Here is a 6,048-nt window from a genome sequence, read left to right on the forward strand (position 1 = left end):
AAGATGAAGGCTTTGAAACATTGTTCATACACAAAAGCTCATTCCTTTCACAAGCAAGATCATGATATTCCTCTACCACATTAACCTCTTCCTCATATTTGTCAAATGGATTTGGTGTTGGGTTAAAGATGTTCAACTTCACTCTCATGTGCCCAAAAAACATCTTCATTATCCCCGTCCTACAATTTATGTTGGCATTTGAGGTTGCCAAGAAAGGACGGCCAAGGATAACCGGAATTTGGTTATTTGGATTGGGCACCGGTTCCGTGTCAATGACGACAAAGTCAACCGAGAAGAAGAACTTATCAATCTTAATCAACACATCCTCAATTATCCCCCTAGGCTTCTTAATGGATCGGTCGGCAAGTTGTAAAACCACCGACGTCAGTTTCAATTCACTTAGGCCCAATTTGACATAAACCGAATAGGGAAGAAAGTTAACACTAGCCCCTAAGTCAAGAAGTGCCCGGTTGATGACATGTTCACCAATGATACAAGATGTTGTAGGTGCATCGGGGTCCTTAAACTTTGGCAAAGTGTTGTGTTGTAGAATGGAACTTACTTGTTCGGTTAAGACCACTTTCTTTGATGTTTGGCTCTTGTTCTTCCGCTTTTGGGTGCATAAGTCCTTCAAGAATTTGGCATAAGCCGGAATTTGCTTAATTGCATCCAAAAGTGGAAGATTGACTTTGACTTGCCTAAATATATCCATTATCTCATTGTTCTTGGTCTTTTGCCTTTCTTTTGAAATGGACCCTTTCAAGACGTCCGGAAATAGAGTTTTTTCAAAAACTCTTTCAGCATTTTCTTTCAAAGAATTCTCAGCATTGGACTTGTTCAATTCATTGGATTTCAAATCACTTTTCAAAGAAGAATCATGAATAATATTTTTCAAAGAACTTTTCTCAAACACATTTTTCAACACTGTTTTCAATGAATCTCTTTAAAAATCATCTTTCAACTCACAATTTGAGGGCTTCTCATTCTCAAGATCATGCACATGCAATGAAGGAGGAATAGTGTGTGGAACGGGTAGGGTGACAACTTGAGGTTGTACCGGTTCACTCTCTTCATTAGGCATTCTAACTTGATTGTCTACTACTCTACCACTTCTCAAGGTTGTTACCGCATTGACATGCTCAACATTATGCCCTTCCAATGAGGATTTGGTTTCTACAACACATTGTTGTTTGATTGCGGCATTCATGTGCATCTTTCCCTTCTCTCTAGCATTAAGTGTTTCAGCTATTTGCCCTACTTGGGTTTCTAGCTTAGCAATTGATTAAGAATGAGAATGCAACAATTGAGTATTTGCTTCTAGAGTGCCCAAAGCATTTAAAACCTTTTCCTCAAAAGCGGAACCTCTAGAATTTCCTTGAGAATATGATTGGTTAGGAAAATGAGAACTAGCAAATTGATTTCCTTGTGAGTTATATGGTCTTAAACCTTGGGATCCTTGGTTTTGAAGTGGAGGTGGAATGTATTTCCCTTGAAAACCGCCTTGGGAAGAGTTTGAGCCCTCCCTTGGTTTTTCCAAGAAAAATTAGGATGATTCCTCCAACCGGGATTGTAATGGTTACCATAAGGATTGTTCCCTTGGTTCACAAATGTTGCATTAACTTGCTCAATGGGTTCATTTTGAATTTGTCCATGAGGATAATTAGAAGTAGAATGAAGAACACTAGAACAAGTCATACATGATTCATTTTGAGCTCTAGGAGAATGGTTAGGAAAGGAAGACACTTGATTAGCCAAGTTTTGATTGATCAATTGATCAAACTTTTGAGATAAAGACTTCATCTCGGCGGTTATATCATTTGAGTGGTCAACTTGATGCAAGCCAACACTCTTCCTACCTTGAGAATTTCTACCATTCCTAGATGATAATGTTATATGCAAAGAGTTTTCACTCATGCTCTCATAAAGACGCCACACGTCTTCCTCTAGCCGGTCTATATAAGAACCTCCCATTGAAGCATCAACCATGCCTTTATAATTGTCCGATAAGCTTTCAAAGAAGAATTGGACCAATTGCCATTTAGGCATGTCATGGTGAGGACATTTCCTAAGCAATTCATTGAAGCGTTCCCATGCCTCGTGGAAAGTTTCTCCCTCCCCATGTGTGAATTCTCTAATGGCGGTTCTCATAGCATTGGTCTTAGAAACCGGATAGTACTTTTTCAAAAATTCTTGTTGCATTTCTGCCCAAGAAGTTATAGAAAAAGGCCTAAGGTTGTTAAACCAATACTTCGCCTTATCTTTAAGGGTGAATGGAAAAAGTTTCAGCCTTAAAACTTCTTCCGGCATGTCCGTGTATCGAACGGTAGAACAAACTTCAAGAAACTCATCCAAATGCTTGTAAGGTTCTTCACTAGGAAGTCCATGAAAGTTAGGTAGCATTTGGATAGTTTGTGCTTTAATCTCATAATGGTGTGCTCTAAATGGTGGCAATTGAATGCATGTGGGTGCATTATACTCATTAGGCACATAGTGATCTCTCAATGCGAGTGGTGGATTAGCAACTTGAGGTGCAACATGGACACCTTGGTTATATTGAGCTTGATTAATGATGGGGGGTTATGGTGCATACATTGGCCTTGGAATTCCCATTGGAATTTGGCCTTGTTGTTGAGGAGGTTGATGAATGTATGGCCTAGGCATGCCTAATGGAACTTGTATATTATCATTTTGCATATTAGGTTGAAGGATGCCTTGTTGGTCTATGTGACCAAGGTCTTCAACATGATCATCATTGAGAGCGTCCATTGGTAGATTGGTTCTATGTGAACTTCCTCTTCCCCTTGGATTCCTAATAGTGGATTCTAAATACAAATCAAAAGGGACAAGAGTAGGTCTCAATGAACGACGACCATGCATGCACAATGCAACACGAATAAACAACTTTCTCAACAATGCAATTAAACTTCACAACCACAATTTTCAAATGCAATGTATGTCAAATAAATGCCTCCACGTGGGCCCCCGATTTAACTAAGGAGATTGAGTAAGAAGGTCTCATAATAGTCCTTTAGCACTTCAACTCCAAAATTAAAAGCTTAGCTTAGCAATTTTACTTAACAATTTTTCATTTTAAGCATTTTTCCTTTGCTTTGCTTTGCTCCTTAGCTTGGAATTACTTTGCTAGCTCCTTGTTCAATGCACCTAGTCAATGGAGAACAAATTCAATAAGCAATCAAAAACAAAAAATAAAAAGAAAGTAAAGACACGATCAAAAGAGTACTAATCCTAATTGAATTTCACAATTCGACGTTGCCAATTTAAAATCCCCGGCAACGGCGCCAAAAACTGACCGGTCCTTTACAAGGGTCGCGATACCAAGTCAAGCTTGAAGAGTTGTGAATTTAGGAGGTGGCCAAGTTTTACATTTATAGAAAGCCACTACTACCTTTCTCTATATAAAATATAGATAGGGCGAGTAGGGATCGTCCCAAGGGATTTGATGGTGTATCGAATTGTGAAACTATGGTAATTAGGGTTAGTAGGTCGAGTGATCACACAATTAATTGGTTGGTTGATTAAGCTAAATTGAATTCAACTAAATAAAATAATATGAAGTAAACAAGAGAGAGAGAGGTCTTGGGGTGTAGAGATCACCACCAAGCAATACTTTTCTATACTACTAATAAGTGATCAATTGAGGGTAATGGATGTGTTGCAATATGATAAGGGTGTGTGTGTATTAGGTTGATTCAATTGGCAAGGATGCCAAATCAAGCAAGTATTGTCTAAACATCATGTGAAGAACATAATATATCTAAACAATAAAGCATATATTGTCTAGACAACATGGGGATAGCACAATAGATCAAAACAAGTCATTAATCCTTCATGAAGCTCACAATCCACATACAACACAATATTAAAGGAATATGCCATTTGGACTCACAAGCATGGAACATCAAACATCAAGAGTAGATTGTCCTCCCATCTAACATTACACTACCACTACACTAAATCTACACTACTAGCATGAAAATAAAGCTATCTAGACTAGGGGAGAGGCACAAACCATCAAGAATAGGTATAAACCATCAAACGAACCAAAATAGCATTCATTAAGCATATCATCTTGATAATCTCTAGATCTATAGCATCAATACACATAGACATGCATAAAAAACACTAAATCTAGAGATAAGCACATGAATATCCTACTCTAGCATACATAGACATATGGATAGAATAGAATAGTCAATTGGAAACATTAAACCATACAAACCATGAAATAATCAAGATTTATATATACATGAATATCAAGATGTATCATACAACACTAATCCCTCAATAATACACAAGATTAGAGTATATGAAGCATGCTTGGGGCTAACTCTAGCCCCAAGAGGATGTCTAGTCACTCATGGTAGTGATGATCCAACCCTCAAGGGCTAACTCCATGGCTGCTCCTTGTTGGTGAAGATCTCCTCCAATGGTGCTCAAGCTTCCCTCCTTCCTCCTCTCCAAGAAGAGCCTCTAAGATCAATTTCAATGTGTGACAAGAGACTCCCTCAAAAAGTGTATCATATTCCTTATATAGGTAGGTCAAATACACCCCATGATGAGCTATGGTCGTGTAAAGTATATTCTCCAATGATTGGATGAAGGACGGAATAAATGAGCTGGACTTTAACTTTTTCTCGCTGGAGAAAGTTCGATCGATCGAACCTTAACTTGGATCGATCGAAAATGGGTTCGATCGATCGAACTGTATCTTGGATCGATCGAACTGGTCTGACTCCTCCGGATAATGACAAAGCTAGGATATTTTCAAGATATTTATGGGGAAAAAGACAAAAATGGTTGGTAGGCGTACAGCTGTGGATAAGATCAATCATTTGAATAGGACAAAATAGGGTTCGATCGATCGAAGGTGATGTTCGATCGATCGAACTTGGAATTTCAGCAAAGGCCAAGGTTGGATCTATCGAGAAGTACTGTGATCGATCATAGATGTTCGATCGATCGAACATAGATGTTCGATCGATCGAACTCTAAGTTGGATCGATCGAACTTTTCAGCTGCACAACTTGATTCCTTTTTGCTCATTTCTTTTTCCACTTTGCTCCCTCCTTTGGTTTATCTCAGGATTGCTTCAATTAAGCTCTTAGTTGGCTGAGTTAGCTAAATTTTGGGATTAGTGCCTGAAAATATAAATAACACGTAATAAGTCTAAAACGGCAAAGTAAGATAGATAAAGGTACTAGAATGCTTAAGCTTAACGGGTTTAAATGCGCACTTTTCAGTGCTCATAAAAAATATAACCCTCTAACTTTTAATTACATAACTACCCAAAGTGTCGGTCTAAGGATCCCGAAGAATCCGCCGAACAAATCAAAGTAATTATTAATTAATAAAAGAGTCTATAATTTTCTCATGCTTAAGAGTCAAATGCCATGACAGTGATAGGGAGCAATTGCATACGACGGCTCTCGCAATATATCTCAACCTAACGCGGATCCAGTTCAAATCTTAATTAATTATGAGTCCATCCATAATTACCGACTATGAACCATTTATGATTACTATTTATATATCATGCATTGATTGCCATCACATACATATATATATTAATATCTCTTGTAATTAAATGAACACTATCAATTTTATAATGAATCGAAATATAATACATTGAATTCACCAATTGTATAAAACATAAATATTTTAGAAACGTCAGGAACATGTGTCACTTTAATCCAAACAGGAATTTGCTATGCCAGGGCATATAAATCCCAACAGCTCCCATTTGCCCTCATAGCCAATTCAAATTGCACCTAACTCCAATGTTATCCAGATAATGATCAAAATTATTGATCAATGACACATTTGATAATGGATCAACAAAGTTGTGTTCCAATGCAATGTTCTAGCTACAAGTACATTTTCTTGCCGGACAATATCATGTAGAACATGATACTTCCTCTCAGTGTATCTTGTTCCTCTATAGAACCTTGGGTCATTGGTTTGGACTACTTTACACAACATAGCTCAATATGCAGGCTAGTATACTCCACAACCTCTAAATCAGTGAGA

The 6,048-nt window shown here is 37.8% G+C and overlaps 1 non-coding gene across 1 annotated transcript; it reads left to right on the forward strand.

Annotated features, from left to right (window-relative positions):
- Positions 1-2,044: 2,044 nt before the first annotated feature.
- LOC132305886 (small nucleolar RNA R71) lies at positions 2,045-2,153 on the forward strand. The gene has a single exon (XR_009481732.1). It is a non-coding gene; the product is annotated as a small nucleolar RNA R71 (small nucleolar RNA).
- The last annotated feature ends 3,895 nt before the right edge of the window (positions 2,154-6,048 follow it).

Source organism: Cornus florida, unplaced genomic scaffold, assembly GCF_030987335.1.
Source record: "Cornus florida cultivar Cherokee Brave unplaced genomic scaffold, ASM3098733v1 CherokeeBrave_3.0.0_Hap2_Chr04, whole genome shotgun sequence".
NCBI lineage: Eukaryota > Viridiplantae > Streptophyta > Magnoliopsida > Cornales > Cornaceae > Cornus > Cornus florida.